This window comes from Asterias amurensis, chromosome 16 (assembly GCF_032118995.1).
Source record: "Asterias amurensis chromosome 16, ASM3211899v1".
In the NCBI taxonomy this organism is placed as follows: domain Eukaryota; kingdom Metazoa; phylum Echinodermata; class Asteroidea; order Forcipulatida; family Asteriidae; genus Asterias; species Asterias amurensis.
Window position 1 is genome coordinate 13,641,625 of NC_092663.1, and position 17,895 is coordinate 13,659,519.

The 17,895-nt window shown below is 37.8% G+C and overlaps 1 protein-coding gene across 4 annotated transcripts in view; it reads right to left on the reverse strand.

Moving 5' to 3' along the window:
* Positions 1–15,895, reverse strand: part of LOC139948787 (PDF receptor-like) — a 121,467-nt gene extending 105,572 nt beyond the window's left edge. For all 4 annotated transcript variants that reach the window (XM_071947115.1, XM_071947113.1, XM_071947116.1 and 1 more), the window contains exon 1: positions 15,730–15,895. The gene's annotated coding sequence lies outside the window, so the exon portion shown is untranslated. The remainder of the gene's footprint in view (positions 1–15,729) is intronic.
* Between the last annotated feature and the right edge of the window lie 2,000 nt (positions 15,896–17,895).

The following is a 17,895-nucleotide window of genomic DNA, read 5'->3' on the forward strand; positions in this document are numbered from 1 at the left end:
CCATGCTTTTAGCTAGCACAGAAATTCGTCGCTTGCCTGCGGGCAGCGAATGGTGTGGTTAAGCGCAGAATTCTGCGGTAAGCAGAGCCACACATTTGGACCCTGGTATTTTAAAGAAGTCGTCAGGGTTCAAAAGATTATGTTCGTTCTGGTTGGTAATAGCCAGATAGAGAGAGATATTGTAACTTCATCTATCATTGAGGGATATCCGGCAATCTTGTGCTCGGGCTCTTCGGTAATGTCGAATTGTTTCATGGAGACATGGCCGCATATTTTGGTTCTAGACGAGTAATAATGGCACGAGAGAAGTGTGAATCGAAGAGTGAAAATAATGTTGAGGAGTTGATTGGCTGTACACGAAAGAACATAATCCGTTGTTACTGATTCGCAATCTGTTCGCACGTATTAATATTTCGTTATTATGGATTCGAAATTCGTTATTACTGATTCGAAATGTAATATTGGTATTTAATAAGGGTAACACGTATCGGGTATTACGGATTCAAAATCCGTTAATAAGGATTCGAAGTTGTGAATATTGGTTCCATAATATATTTGTTTGTCAATTTGTTTTTGTCAATCAGGCTAATAGACCATTGGCAACAACATAAGCTCTAAAACAACAACAACAACAACACCACCACCAAAAGCCGATGTTTCTGGAAAAATAAAGGAAAAAGAAGACAGACAGGCCTCAACTGACCTCACCCTGGGTTTTTCAATTTCAAGAAACTCTCAGACCAATGCTTAACATACAATGTCCTGTCCTACCAACATGGGCTCCCCGTCGCTCGTTACTAAGTAAGTTTTTATGCTAACAATTGTTTTGAGTAACTACCAATAGTGTCCACTGCCTTTAAGACGGAGTGCGTACGTCATCAAACGAAGCCGTTAGCCAAAACGTTAGCCAATAATGTCTAGCCCAGATTCATCTATAGCTTTGGTGGTTAAAATGTTAAGCCCGTTTTAACAGGAGCATTGTCAACAAAGAAGGCGAGACACATTCATGTGCCACACACTTCTACTTCTACTGGGCAAAGTCCCATGTTGAAATTTCATGCCAAGATATCACAGCCGTGCATGTTATATCCACATCTGACTTTAAAACAAGCCTAACCAATTTATGCCTTGCCTAAACTCAGTGCGTCTTTAGTTTGAAACTGCAGCCGACATGGAAATCGCCAATTGCCAAAGAGTACACAGAGCTACAGGCATCTCGTCGACTCTAGCAGTACCATGTAAACACAACCTGTAGTCACAACTCTTCCTTCTCAGCCCCCACCCCCCTCCCCCCGTAAAAGGAGACCCTTAGTGACTATCCATAGATTGATAACCCCGCTGCGTCTCAAATCGCTGGCCTCTATTTAACCGATAGTACGCCCCCTGATATTGACGCACCTTTATATATCCTTATCACAGTGTGAAGTAACAAGGCATAAATATTCCTCCTTGATAATCGGCGGTGTTTGGAGAGAGAATTCTTCACCTGGGCCCCTGGACGAGCCGGGCCCGAGCCCCGATGAGTATCGAAATTGACGCGGTGCTAGCGTCTTAATTACTTCAACAAACAGACAGTGCAAATGTCGTAAGATGAATCCATCTATCGGCTTCTGGTCCACGACGAAGCAGCATGCACACTCCCTGCGCATTAGGCTATAATGTACAATTGCTGGGCTGTGACTAGTTGTAAACGGTGTTTGGTTAACCTAAAATGCCTTTTTTTCTAATGACAACCATTATAAAACATGTGTTGTAACAAATAACCCCGGAAGCTCATAGGCGCTTTACTGGCTAGACACTTTTGTTTTCTCTCGGGGAAGATGTGCATTTAAAATTCCGATGAGAGTCACTATATGGAAAGAATCAACATCCACGCATATGGAAAGAATAAAAATCCACGCACATATAGACGAATACCACTTTTTAGAAAACAAATAAAGACCTTCAGAGGTGACCAAAATAACTTGTTCGGTTCTTCATAGTGGTCGTTTAGGTTTACTAATCACTTGTATGACGTCACAAGCTAAAACAGCGCCATCATGTATAACATACAACATGGCTGAACCACTATAGCACATAGCAACGGAATTCACTTAAGTCATTTTATAGCATGTTCGCCTGTGCCAAAATTTAATTTTCTGCCAATCTAGACGTTGAAGTTCACTTGGGTGTTCCCCTTTAATTTGATCCATTATATGGTTCCACACAGGCATGCAATGTAACCCACGTACAACACAATACGGACAAAGCCGACTCACGCCACGCAGGGACCATTGACAGGGACGAACCTGACCAAAACAATCAAAAACCCAGATATGATTTTCTGAATCGTGACATCTCCGCTGTCCTCCAAAACGAGCTCTCGATGAAAGACACCCATCCTCCTCAAATCCCGAAACCCCATCAACTTCAGTCAACGTCTCAAATTACGTCTTCAAGAGCTTTATCGGGGGCATTTACAGGGTCCTAATAAAGCTGCAGGGAAACAGAATTCAAGACAAAGCCACAAAGACTTCTCCCGGAAGATGCGCCTTATAAGAGCCATTAGTGTCTAATTCCCAGAGAACCTTCCAGGGAACTTTTAAAAGATTTAGGTTGAAAACATTTCAGAATATAGATCGAACAATTGACGATTAATTCATGATAATAAAACGAGTTCATTTATTTAAATCACAGCACGAGTTGGATGTAGAATATAGAGCAGTGCCCTAAATTCTTACATCCCTTGGGGTTTATCTGTTCACATTTTTCTCCATGAAAGAAGCAAGTAGTCTACCATTTTCATGATAAAGTTTTGTGAGGTCCAGCGTGTTCTAGTTCAAAGCGTCGAAATCGCTTTCTTAACTCAAACCCCTTCACACACACACAAAAAAACCCCACACCAAAACACACAATGATAAAAAACACAAGAGCTTGGGTCTAGTGTTCTTTTTGTAATCATTTTGTTCTTTTTACGTTAAAAAACGAACAAAACAGCTAAGTTATAGCGATACTAGCAAGTTGTTACAAAAATACAAAACACAATCATTACTTAGACACAATATAGACCTTATGCATTGACGTCATCCAGCCGCCATCTTAGAGGAAAAACGGTGACGAAACAATCGAGACGCACCGATCTGTACGCCCGGCGCACAGAATTGACCAATGAACAACCTCCTTTTGACCTCTAGTTGAGGGCGCCCTACTGAAATGACGTCATGTGCATAAGGTCTATTAAAGGTCAATCGAAGTGTAACCCCACAAATCAATCCACAAGAGTAGAGATATACAAGCGCAAATGGAGTGGAAGAGGGGGGTGGGCAGTAATATGCAAAAATAAGGTTGGAGAGACGTGGAATGGCACTTTGCCGAAAAATATCAGCTCTAAAGTTTTATACACTTTCCCCTTACAGCTTCTTTCGCACAGGGCACTCTCTCCAGTGGGAGGCAATTATTTAAATTCCTTGTCTTCAGTACCAGAAATAAATATTTGCCAAAAACAAGATTTACAAGTCCAAAAATAATCACATCATCTTCTTCGATCAACAAAACCAGAGGGTTTGTAAACTGTGTTTTTAGAGCTTGGTATAATTATTTTGTATAATTCACGAACAAAATCGACCAGTACGAATAAGGAAACACGTCTCTCGTCTGGAGGCGTTAAAGTGAATTCAATTAAATGTCAAACCCTCGCCGGATTTGAAACAGATATCCATGCAGGCTAGAGATAATGGCCTTCTCCCCCAAAGTTGGTGACCTAATCATTCTTAATTTTGTTTTCTTCATCTAAAGACACGTGTATTAAAGGCATTGGATACCTTTGGTAATTGTAAAAGACTGGTGTTTTACCTGGTGTATCATGACATAATGCATGCAATAACAAATGTGTGAACATTTTGACTCAATTGGTCCTAGAAGTTGCAAGAAAATAATGAATAAAAAACACCCTTCTTGCACAAATTTGTGAGTATTGAAAGGCTTCAGGTGCGAAGTCTTTTAATATTTGAGAGAGAACTTGTATCTCTTTCTCAAAAACTACGTTACTTCAGAAGGAGCCGTTTCTCACAATGTTTTGTTCAATGAACAGCTCTCCATTGCTCCTTACCAAGTAAGTTTGTATGCTAATAATTATTTTGAGTAATTACCAATAGTAATTTAAGTGGTTGTAAGCTAAATGCACCAGGGCACCTAAATGAAGCCCCAAAAACCAACACTCGCTCGGGTCGGAATTTACCCTGGAACCCGGTCCTTTATAAGAGACCTGACCGGGCTGTCCCGGAACCATGGATTTGCGAATGAAATTCGAGCGGATTCGGTCTAAACTCATGCCATTAAATTATGCAAACTGTTTTATGAAAGTAACACGGTTAAATTCATTACGACGAAGAGGAATGTGCTTCCAGTCAGCCCTGTCTGATTTGCATAAACTTCCCTCCTTGGACCTCCCATGACGTGGCAATCAAGTCCACCGCGAGGTCTTTGAATATTATCAGAGCGTAATGGTAATTTCCTCCAACCCACTGGGGGAGCCTCTTGAGATGGTGGGGACCATAAAGGAGCCGCACGGCATTACTGAGGCTTATGGATTATAATCTGGCTGTCTTTGCTTCTTTAGCTAAAACCTCCCAGATGAAGGGATGGAATAGGGTATGTTCAGACAGCGTGCTAACTTAGACCCGAACCGGTCTAACTTTTACGAGCAGCGGGGGGTGGTCGTAAAAATAAAAACCCATTGCGTTCAGACAGCACAGAGTTAAACCCGATCCGGTTTATCTTCGGTTTTAAGAGGTCAAAGTAGACGCGACCCGTTGCTCTAACATCCGGTTTTGTTCATCAGATTCACGCACCGAGTATGCCGAGATACTGAGTGTCCCATGCCCTGGATGATCAGACAGGGCATAATTATTGGATACAAATGGCTCAATCGAACGCGGTAACAGTTTTACCGTTAGGAGGATATGGGCACTTAAAACAAACATGAACACGACTCGAAATTATTTTTTTAAACAAACAAAATATTGATACAAACCGCCGAGAAAACTCACCAAAATATTGTCCATATTCCATGAAACAGAACACGTTTCATTTTTGTGTTTTGTTTTATACCACTGTTTCCGATTTAATAAATACTTTTAGTTTGTACTTCAATCGATTGGAAGTTGCGATCTCTCAAAAGCTGGTGCCGCGATTTTTATTCTGATTCGTTCATAAACACAACTACACACGTGCAAGTTACGTAGATACATGTACTTTGCAGTATTTTCCCAACTTCCCAACAACGTGGTGATATTGCTGGCGTAGGGAATTTCCCCTACACACAGCCTCGCGCCCACTGCAGTTCATTCTCCAAGATTGAAAGTAATAGAAAGGCACATCCACGGGATCGGTGATGGATAACTATGGGATATCAGAGAGTGATCACTATGGGATGGCAGCGCTGTACATGTGAGAAGCATTACAAAAATGCTTCTTCGCTGCGCTCGTAGTATACGCATGTAAAGCAGTTTCAATTTATTGTAGGACACTCAACAAAAAAAGCTTGGAAAATATAATTTTGTTTCAGAATTAAATAAATCATGGGCGTGGGCCTGTGTTAAACTGCATACACCGATCGAGAGGGTTTCGCCAACTCGGTAAGCGGCAAGAAAGTAATATAAATACTCGGTGCTTTTCAGCATCAGAGGCAACAGAAACCGTATACAAATACTCCGGGTCCCGGGCGTGTGCATTGAACCACACAATGGGTCGTCCGTTGTGAGTTAAAACCGGATGTCATTCTGTCCACACGCAGTGTTAAAAGATAAACCCGAACCGGTTTAGACTTAGACCGCCTCGCTGGACGGTTTAAGTTTTGGGGTTTAAACCCGATCCGGTCTAACTTTATTTGCGTTCACACGCACAAAAGTTGAACCCGAACCGGTCTAAGTGGACTTAGACCAACTTTAGTACGGCGTGTGAACGACCTCATAGACTGAATGAGCTATCGCTATTACTTGCCACCAGATGGTGGCTTTACTTGAATTTATATTGTTCAGTGCACCCTTGCAAGACCTCATTGCTGCCCATGGTATTTCTAGTGTTGCTTACGCTGACGACACCCAGCTTTACATTACATTTGATCCAGCTGATCGCGCTTCTGCCATTGCAAAAGTTGAAGGGTGCATTCAAGATGTCAAATCTTGGGCGTTGTCAAATAAACTTGTTTTGAATGACTCAAAAACTGAGATTTTATTTTTGAGATCTCGTTTCGCAAAAAAGATTTCTCCGCCAACAGTACAAATTGCCCAGTCTGTCATTGAACCATATGAATTTGCCCGTAACCTCGGTGTTATTATGGATTCATCATTGTGCATGAGTAGACATGTTGATAATGTTTGCAAAGGAGCTCTCATGGCTATTAGGAAAATATCACAAATTCGCCGCTACCTGGATGAAGCAACTACTCTTCGTCTTGTTCATGCCTTCGTCACTACTAGACTTGATTCCTGCAATTCACTTCTGTATGGACTCCCCGATAAAGATCTTGCTAAAATTCAACGTGTACAGAACACTGCTGCTCGCCTCGTTTCTTGTCTGCCTCATTCTCACCATATTACACCTGTACTAATGCAATTGCATTGGCTCCCAGTTAAGTTTCGAACAGTTTACAAAATTCTTCTGTTAACTTTCAAGGCTCAAACATGTCAATCTCCTGCTTATTTATCTGAACTTGTTCATCATTATTCCCCTACTCGGACTTTACGATCATCTCAACAGTCATTGCTTTCTGCTACTAGAGCTTCTTCCATTTTTTATGGCCACAGATCTTTTTCTTACGCCGCACCGTTTCTTTGGAATAGTCTTCCTGTACATATTCGCCAAACTAATACTTTACAATGTTTTAAGTCCCTGTTGAAAGCTCATTTGTTTAAAGCTTCTTTTTTTGTAATTTGCTTATTGTATCTTGTATCTTTCTCTAATTGTTTATTTTATTGTTTCTTTTATGCGCTTAGAGGCTTTTTGCATTAGGCGCTTTACAAATGTCTTTATTATTATTATTATTATCATTATTATTATTAAATAAAAAGTAGTATTAATAATATTATTTTGAGATTTGCAGAATTGCATGGTGAGGTATGTATATTTGGTTTGCGGTTACACCAATGTGTGTCTACTTGCCAGGCAGATGATATCATACTGAGCTCTTGACTTGCTTTATATTCTAATACTGCGGAGTAGATTTTCGGAATTCGGGAGACTTCTCAACTCTGAAAAGAACTGTCCTGCTTTTCCGAAAATCGACTCCGCGGTGGTGGTATAAAAGCAAGACAGTTCTCTCATGTAAGAACACTATCAATCTGGCAAGAATGTAAACAAATAAAAACAAATAAAGTGAGTGGATACTAAAATGCAAAACGGTGACAAGATTTGCCTTTTTATTTGGAACCATTATATTAACAGATATCAGAACGAAAACCTGAATGTATATGTCTGCATTCTGTGCAGTCAATACACTCAATGATAGCTTTATCAACGTGAGAATTTAAATTGTGTTAAACAAAAAAAATCAGCCAAGTGTTGAGTATAAACCTCGAGTACAGAATTCTTTTCAGTTGAGTATCCATTACAGACTTTGAGTATATGACTATATAATTTTGTGTAGGCAAGTATCGAATAATCGACTCGAGTACGAGCATCTTCAAGCCGAGTCCAAGTACTAGTGGGAGTACCATCAAAAAGGTACTCAAGTATAGTACAAAGTTACGGGTACAACATACGAGTGATGTAGGGTCTACTTCTTTAGTTGAGTTTCAAGTACACGACTCCGAGTACAGATTTGTTATTCAGTTTATTAGTATCGACTACGTAATTTTGAGTAAAGGCCTGCAGTGTTGAGTTTTTGGTGCCGCGCATAATATACGCAAGTCGAGACCGAGTACAGTGCTAGATCAACATGGTACTCAACTAGTACTCGAGTACAGGTACCAAGTGCGAGTCTATGTCAACGAGTCATATAGGCCTAATGTATGTTTTACTGTGAAATGCAATTATTTATTTTATCATATTTACGTGTCTAAATTCGAACCAGCTGTCGGGTAATTGGATACTTACAACCCAAGGCCATGCTCTTTCCTGTAATACTTAATTAAAGGCAGTGGACACTATTGTTAACTACTCAAAATATTTATTAGCATAAAACCTTACTTGGTAACGAGTCATGGGGAGAGGTTGATAGTATACAAATATTGACTGCTTCGAGTGCTATGGTTAAAACTATGACTCCCGAGGTGATCCCCGGAGCGTTCTATTTTCCCGAGGCGAAGCCGAGGGAAAATAGAACGCTCCGGGGATCACCGAGGGAGTCAAAGTTTTTAACCATTGCACGAGCAAAAGCAGTCAATATTTGTTTTATAACACCCCAAACATTTCTAAATACTGTACTATTATTATTAAGTTACAGACCTGAATGCTACAATCCACGGACGACGCGAATACAGATTGCAAACACTTTTACTTACTGTGTTGCATGTAGTGTCGTGCAATCCGAAATGGTTACAGACTATTAATTTATCATCCTCGTACACGCAACGGACGTCTGGGTACTGCACGCCGTGTGCTAGTCTGTCAGACTAGCGCACGGCGCCGTGTGCTAGTCTTCGGACTAGCGCATGGCAAACCGACGCACTATCACACGGCCGTCGTCTAGCAAAACTAAGACATGTCATGTGACGCGCTCTAAACCAATGAGCAGGCAGAATACTTGCAAGGGGTGTTATAATATAAAACATTGTGAGAAATAGCTCCCTCTGAAGTGCCATAGTTTTTGAGAAAGAAGTAATTTTCCACGAATTTGATTTCGAGACCTCAAGTTTAGAACTTGAGGTCTCGAAATCACGTATCACGTGTGACAAGGGTGTTTTTTTCTTTCAAAGTTATCTCGCAACTCCGACGACCAATCGAGCTCAAATTTTTACAGGTTTGTTATTTTATGCATATGTTGATATGCACTAAGTGAGAAGACTGGTCTTTGACAATTACCAGTAGTGTCCACTGTCTTTAAAGGTATTAGGGTCACAGCTTGTAAACACTCCAAATAAATTAATGAGCATAAAAAACTACATCACGAAAAGCATTACAGCTGTATAAAGGGCATTGAACACCTTTGGTAATTGTCAAAGACCTACAATATTCTATGGTGTATCCAAACATACGCATAAATTCGCAAATCAATACAAATTGAAAAACACCCTTGTTGCGCAAATGTGTTTGATTTCAGATGCCTATAAAAAGGCTTACTGGCCCGAAGTCTTGTAATAATGTTTGAGTGAGCAACTACCTCTTTCATAAAAATACGTTAGTTCAGAGGGAGCCATTCCTTACAATGTTGTATAGAATGGTTTGTTTAATGTTTTATATCAACAGCTTTACATTGCTCGTAACCAAGTTTATTCGAACATTATTATTACTTTTATTTGAAGTTATAGTTACCAACATTGTAAGTAGTATGGTTTAGGTAATGCTCGGGACTGCAGAAGAAAAAAACTATTTCGAAAAGGGTTCCATTTAAAGTTTAATTGGTTTGAAAAACTGTTCACCACAAAACATCTAAATCTGTGTAAAAACGATTCATGCATGACTATTTTGTTGTTGTGGATTTAATAGGGTTGGTGTCCGTTCGCATATACCGCGACCACAGATGCGGCTGGTACCCTTCTCTTATATTATAGTTTTGACTGTAATTCAAATTTATGCAAATTTGGTATCAAAATGATGAGAATTGCATGCTCAAATCAATTCTTTTGTTAAAAATAAATTTTCAGAAATGTAGGTTACTGTAATCTTTAATAATGATATCGTGACCTTTGACCCAGTTTTTGAAATAATGTATCATTCGAAAAATCAACGAAATAAAAATCACTTGATAGAGCATGTCTTCTTCTATAAGAATCCACTAAGAAACAGTTGGGCTCTTCAAAATTTACAACTTTATGACTATTTTTGTACAAGTCACTGTGATCTTTAATATGTTATCGTGACCTTTGACCCAATTTTTGAAATAACGCATCATTCCAAAAATCAACGAAATGAAAATCACTTGATAGAGCATGTCATCCTCTATCAGAATCCACTAAGAAACAACTGGGCTCTCCAAAATTTACAACTTTAAGACTATTTTTGTATAGTTGTTAGGTTACAAATTAGTCAATTTATAAACTTTACTTTATAAATAAAAAATAATAACAAACTTTCCAAAGTTACTAAAACTGTAAATGATTTTTTTATGTTGAGGGCTGATGTGGTCTAACCAGAATCATACTTTAAGATACCAGCAGTGACGCACCCAGGATTTAGTTTGGGTTGTGGGTTGAGGGGGGGGGGGCATATTTCCCAAACAAAATTCTTTCCAAGATGTTAAAAAAAATGTCACCATGCTGCAACTCTGACTTCATCGGAAGGTTAGCATGCCTTTTCGTGTGCTATACGATTAGCGGCGCTATGAAATGGAAATCGCACGATTAGCACATCTGCTGCTGAACAGCTCTACCAAAATGGGCCCTGAAGTCAGAGTTGCAGCATGGTAAACAAATTGTTCTTGAGGATTTCTCAGAAAGTTATTATGCATTAACTTGTTGTTCAAGATTCATCACAGGGGGTTAAAGCAAGACTGCATAAGTTTGTGATGATCTACTGAAGAAAGGCAGACAGCTTTTCCATCTCAACTTTGATGTTATCTCTAACTGGGATCACTAATAATCACAGTAGTGCACCCGAAAAGGGGGGGGGGGGGGTGGGGGACGATGGGTCTGGGGGATTTATCCCAGCCTCTCCAAGGTATTCAATTTGTTTGTTTGATTTGTTTTGATTTCTTGTTTTACAATCTTCGAAAGAAATATTTGGGGAAAATATGGCCCACCCCAAAAAATAATAAATCCTGGGTGCGTCACTGCTGATAATTTAAATTCTGATTCTGGTTAAACCACATCAGCCATCAACAAGACAAAAATCGCAAAGCATGAAGACTTTAAGTAACTTTAAAAACCGAAGAGTGAGTTTTGTTGGTGGATTTATTATGTAAGTCTATAAATTGACTAATTTGTAACCTAACAACTGTACAAAAATAGTCATAAAATTGTAAATTTTGAAGAGCCCAGTTGTTTCTTGGTTGATTCTGATAGAGGAAGACATGCTGTATTAAGTGATTTTTATTTCGTTGATTTTTGGAATGATACATTATTTTAAAAACTGGGTCAAAGGTCACGATAACATATTAAAGATTACAGTGACTTACATTTCAGAAAATTAATTTTCTACAAGCACAGCAATTTTTATCAAAATCGGAAGGCATGAGGTAAAAAAGTGTGTTGGTATGACATGGAATGACCCATTACTGATTGCCATGGGTTCGTTACAACACATTTTAGTAGACTTAATTTTGTATTTCTTTAGCTTAATATTTAATTACTTGAATGTTAATGTTTTATTTTTGGTTGAAACACATCAACATGTTTCCGTAATCTTCTGTCGATGGTTTTGGAAAAGGTGTAATACATCATTTTTACTTTATGGTGGTAAAAACCACGATTTTTACTTTTTTTAATTTTAAAGGGAAGGTACACGTTTGGGAATTGTCAAAGACCAGTTTTCTGACTTGGTTAATCCAAGATCATGAGCATAGAATAACAAGCGTGTGAACATTCGGGCTCAATCGGTAATCGAAGTTGCGAGAAAATGATGAACCAAAAAACACCCTTGTTGGACGAATTTGTGTGCTTTCAGACCGGAATAAAATACTTTTAGCTAGAAGTCTATTATTATTTTAGTGAGAAATTACCTCTTTCTCAAAAACTTCGTTACTTCAGAGGAAGTTGTTTCCCACATAGTTTTACACTATCAACAGCTCCCCAATTTTCCACGGATTTGATTTCGAGACCTCAAGTTTAGAATTTGAGGTCTCTAAATCAAGCATCAGAAAGCACACAACTTCGTTTGACAACGGTGTTTTTTCTTTCATTATTATCTCAAATGTACTCAAATGGGCTCAAATTTGTTGTTGTATGCATATGTTGAGATACACCAACTGTAAAGACTAGTCTTTGACGATTACCAATAGTGTCCACTGTCTTTAACTCTCTATAATTTTATAACGTTTAGATGATTTTTAATTGCATTTTTTTTTGTTATTGATTAAAGTTTTCATCGCACAGAACCACAATGCATACAGCCATTGGGCTGATCTTTTTGTATACTGAATGACGAGGTCGAAATGAATAAATACCGTACAAGCAAAACCTATTTTCTTCATTGTGCGAGCAATAAAACAGACGGATCTGTATAGACCCATAACCACCAAAGAGTTTATGAATAAACAAACAAACACCTAAATTAATGAGTTTTGTTCATACTGTGCGTCATATGCTTGGTTGGTGAGACAAAGCTAAACAAATTGTTAAAACCACAAATTGTGATCCATGGGCCAGATTGCATGTGACTGTGCAGATATGTATTAAAAGTATCAAGACTTATATAGCGCCTTAATCATAATTGACATGCTCCAGGACGGTTAGCAGAAGGCACTTATGTCTACTTGCCAGGTAGAATTAGAGACTTGTCTTGGTACCTGAAGAACTAACTCTACATGACAAGTATCTTTCGTTGCTAATAAATGTGTCCGACTTTCCAACTTGACAAACAACAACCGGATGAATGGGTCATACCAAATGCGAGTAGAGCCTCATAGTTTGAGCTGAATTCACGCAAGTTATAGAACGTCGATAAAACATCAATACCTGATAAAGGTTTAACCTTCGCGAAGATGTGACACACGGGACTACAAATACGTAGAGTTGCTAGGTTAATAATGCATATGGAACCGAGGTAAAAAAGCTTTCTATTTCTTTTTTTTCCCTCTTTTTTTTAAACATTTTGTTTTAAGGAGAAAATACTTGAGACGGCTTTTTATGCTTTTACAAGCCTCAATTATTTTGAGCTCAAGCCGTTTTTATTACATACATCTTCATTCACAGTGAGTGGAAATTCATGTTATGACCAAAAACTGGATCTATACAAAAGGTGTCCAAACCCTTTCAATAATGCTGCATCGCTTGACATTCTTCCACAATTTACTTCATCTACCAAGAAAGGAATGTAACAATAGAAGACAATACAAATTCTCCCGCGTCCCCATTATTACGTCAACATTCATTACGAGACCTCGCACGCGTTTCAATGGCGCAACAAAACATTATTAATGCATTTGTTTTGCTTCATAGAGCGTGTTTTTCTATACACGAGAAAAGAAGGACAATAAATTTAAAAAGGAAAGAAGATTTATTTAGTCTCATTCTTAAGGATAATTTATAGCTTTATCTATTAATCAAACAAAAGGCTTTTTTTTTTTTGCGTACATTACTATTGAAAAGTCGCCCGAAGGACACACTCAAAAGCTGAATGCGTGTTTTAATTGACAATTCCCGCAGCGCAAAATACTGTCACGGACAATCAAAGACATTAACTGCGACATTTTATATTTATTGAATCCTTTTCAATTTCTGTTTTTACCTCCGGGGCATTCTTATTACTTCGCTTTTGCAAATTGTAAATACGGATGGAAATTGTTGACATTCCAATTGCATTCTTCACTCCTTCTGACGGTTCTTTTTCTAAAAATATGTGTCCCATTTTTTAAGAGGAGAATTAAAACAGACCATAACACCTGTTTATTTGTGTTGAATAATGACGTGAGATGTACTGCAATTAAAGGCAGTGGACACTATTGGTAATTACTCAAAATAATTATTAGCATAAAACCTTTCTCGGTGACGAGTAATGGGGAGAGGTTGATGGTATAAAACATTGTGAGAAACGGCTCCCTCTGAAGTGCCATAGTTTTCGAGAGAGAAGTAATTTTCCACGAGTTTGATTTCGAGACCTCAGAATCTGATTTAGAACTTGAGGTCTCGAAATCAACCATCTAAACGCACACAACTTCTGGTGACAAGGGTGTTTTTTTCTTTCATTGTTATCTCGCAAGTTCGATGACCGATTGAGCTCAAGTTCTCACAGGTTTGTTATTTTATGCATATTATGTTGAGATACACTAACTGTTAAGGCTAGTCTTTGACAATTACCAATAGTGTTCATTGCCTTTAATGTTTGATTGAGTATATAAACGCAAAATGTGTGTGACTGACTATAAGTTGAATGTTTTTAAGAATGTATACTCATAGTGTTATAATTTTGATTCTCATTTTGTTTTCTTCATACAACTGCACCTGAGTTTGTTTTTGACTACATAGTATAACACATTGTGAGAAACGGCTCCCTCTGAAGTAACGTAGTTTTCGAGAAAAGGTTAACTTATCACCCAAACAATTAATATTATTTTAAAAGACTTCAGCTGGAGCTTATAGGTGCATCTAAAAGCACACGAAGAACTGCAACAAGGGTGTTTTTCTGTGCATTATTCTCTTGCAAATTCGATGATCGATTGAGCTCAAATTTTCACAGGTTTGTTATTTTATGCATAAAGTTGGGAAACACCAGGTGAGAATACTGGTCTTTGATAATTACCAATTAGGTGTCCAGTGCCTTTAAGATGACTTTATTGACAAGTAGTTTAATTGACATGAGACCGCCGCAGTTTTTTCTGTGTTAATTAAGTTAAATCAATCACCCAATCGTATGATTCGATTATTTCGGCAGAGTCACAGATTTCTATCGTTTTAAAAAGAATGTTGACCTATTTAAAAAAAAATCAAATCAGAAGTTTTACATCACACTATACATCAAAGAGACTGTCCGCATTAACCTCTTATGATAGAGGTCTGGGTTGGGGGCATATGGATTGAAAATTATAGAATCTTTTGAATCATGCATACATACACTGTCTGTTCATCATAATTATGGATTGAACCCACTGGGGCATTACAGACAACATTATTTGTTCTATGGTAATTATTCCTCTCATATTAGGGGGCCATGTATTATTAACAATTGTAGCGTCCGTTGGTTTATGCCACACTGTAAAAGGGGTGATCATAACCTATATTAAATTTAATATTTACACCATAGGGATACTGCCAGCAAAGGGACACCGTAAAACTTAATTTGCTGAAATTTTTGAAAAATTGATGTTAAGGGCCGAAATGAATTTCCCATCGGGGATAATAGTTTCATAGTAAAGTTTAAGGGATGTATAATAGCTCAGTTGGTCGAGTGCCGGTACGTTATTTCGAAAGGCCGTTGGATCAAATCCCACTCTGTCAAAGGTTTCCCTGTTCAACCGCAAATTATTAAAATCTATCTAGTCAAGTTTCCCCTTGTGGTTAATTACGTGATAATTTCAACTTCCAAGATCGGTACATTAATTTAGGTTCAATTTAGCATTATTTAAAAAAAAAAACGACATACAAAAAACAACGCGTGAATTTTACACTAAGTGTTGATTTTTTTAACATGATTTTAGCTTGTTATACATTTTGGCAATTTAAAAATGAGTTTACAATATTGTGGATAATATATTAACTAATAACAAAAACGCTTAAAATGATAACGACGTTTCAAGTTTAAAAACTATTTTGTCTTAGTAAAAAACCCTTAATGACGACTTGTTATAGAATAAATTCTGACCAACCGAAGTCTTTACATGAACTGTTTTCATTCAGGTGTAAGTCTATTAAGATTTTAGTAAGATTTCGAAGAAACACACAGTACTAGCTTTGTTTTGCCTCGGTGAAGTAAGAGCCCAACAAATTATTTCAAACTTACCTCAATATTTTAGCCGCCAATGGTTACTTCTTCTGAGTTGAACGCGAGAGTTTTATTCCTATGCGTCGAGTAAGTGAAGGAGTCAATAAAGCAACCCCTTGAGAAAAAAATCAAGCCGGGAGTTTGGTTGATAAAGCGCGCCAAAGCGACGTCTGATGTTCGAATAGGCCCGAGATCAAATGCGGTGAGAAGCAGAGATGCACAGCGCACGTATGCGATACACTCAAAACAGCGGCATCCAGTCACACTGCGCGTGTCACAATTACGAGAAAAAACCCACTCAATTATCATAAAAAAATACATTGTGACCTGCGCATGCTCCCTGCCTATCTAGAAAGATACAAAGCTATCCAATAAATGACAGCAATCAACATGGATTTCTCTTTTGCAAGATACCACATCCTCTTTGAGGTTTAGGTTCTCAATAGCGTAATGGTCTATATATGAAGTGAAATAATAATATTATTTAGCAAATCATACGCAGAGCGAAAAAAATAAAAAATAAATACAAACAAAATAAAAGGAAACACAGCTGTGCATAAAATACGGTATTATCAATGATCGTTGAATGCTATATAATTAGCTCCAATTTGAAAGCTATTATTATTCTTATTTGTTAATTATTGTTTATAAAGTGTAGCCCCATCAGTGTCAAAACACTATTCCCCCTTGGGGCCCTGTAGAAAAAAAAGCAATACAGCGAATAAGAGAGAAGCAAATAATATAAAGAACAAACACCATAAAAGCAGCACTCTATATCTACTCACTGATATAGCTCACTGGGTATCAACTTGTCTTCTTCCTAATTACTTTAATGCTGCTCATTTCGCGCTTTTTAAGGCGACTTTCGCTCCCATTTTGCCAGACAAGTTTCTAAGTTCCATACTCCATTTAGTCGTGTACAACTTTGGGCCAATAAACTGCTAAATATAGGGGGGGGGGGGGGGGCTATAAGCTCTGGAACTCGCTCTCCAACCAACATCAACCGTTGTCTATAGTCTTTCAATTTCCAAGCGATCATTTAAATCTACTGTTATCAAAACCCACAATTGATTTTTAAGTAATTGTATAAACCCTTACTTATTTTGCTCTGCTGATCTCCTCTGTCTTTGATCTGTTGTGTTCGTATGTCTACTGTTTTATAGTTTAATATGTGTAGTAGTAGTGTAATACAGTACACCCTTTGAGCACTACCCTATGTGTTATTCCAAATGATTACCCAACCTATGTAATTGAAGTTACATGGGTGTTTGGTTTGGGCAGGTGTATCTCTTAGTGAGCTCCTCTACAGTATCCCAAAAGTGTATTTTTATCTCTATCTGGCTAAGCTGTGTTTTTTTTTGGTAACATGTACATATTTTTGCCTGTATTAAAATAAACCATGACATTTTGCACCTTTTTTCCACTCCATATTCTCCACCAGACTCTTTTTGTACAGTGGTATTGTCCGCTTTTCAGCCTGCAGGGCAGACCATTTATAGACCATTTATAGGATTCGTAGTGTCAGTCCATTTTAATAACCTTTGCATTTTTAAGCCATTTTGCTGGTAGGTAGTTTGCAACAGTTAGCTAGTATTGCACCAGAATTATTACAGCAAGGAATACCGCACATCCTACGACAGAGAAAATTTACTTCTGATTTCAACTCTTTTTTTTTCAAGGTTTTATCTTTTTAATTTTTCAAATTAGTGTTGTTAAAAAGCCCATCCAAACACGTCCTATTGATTCTTAACAATTTTTTTAAATATAGGCCTATATATATTTTTTAGTATTAAATCTAAATGAGCTGATATTTAACAATGATTTGTGTGTGAAGACTACACAACTTATATTGTTGCTTAATAGACAATGGACACTTTTGGTAATTGTCAAAGACCAGTCTTCCTACTTGGTGTATCTCAACTTAATGCATACAATAACAACCCGCTGTGAAAATTTGCACTCAATTGGTCGTTGAAGTTGCGAGATAATAATGGAATAAAAAAACACCCTGGTCAGATGAAGTTTTCTGCCTTCAGATAATTCTGAAGTCTCGAAATCAAATTTGTGGATTACTTCTTTCTCAAAAACTACAATACTTCAGAGGGAGCCGTTTCTCACAATATGTTATACTATCAACAGCTCCACATTACTCGTTATCAAGTTGGGTTTTATGTTAATAATTAA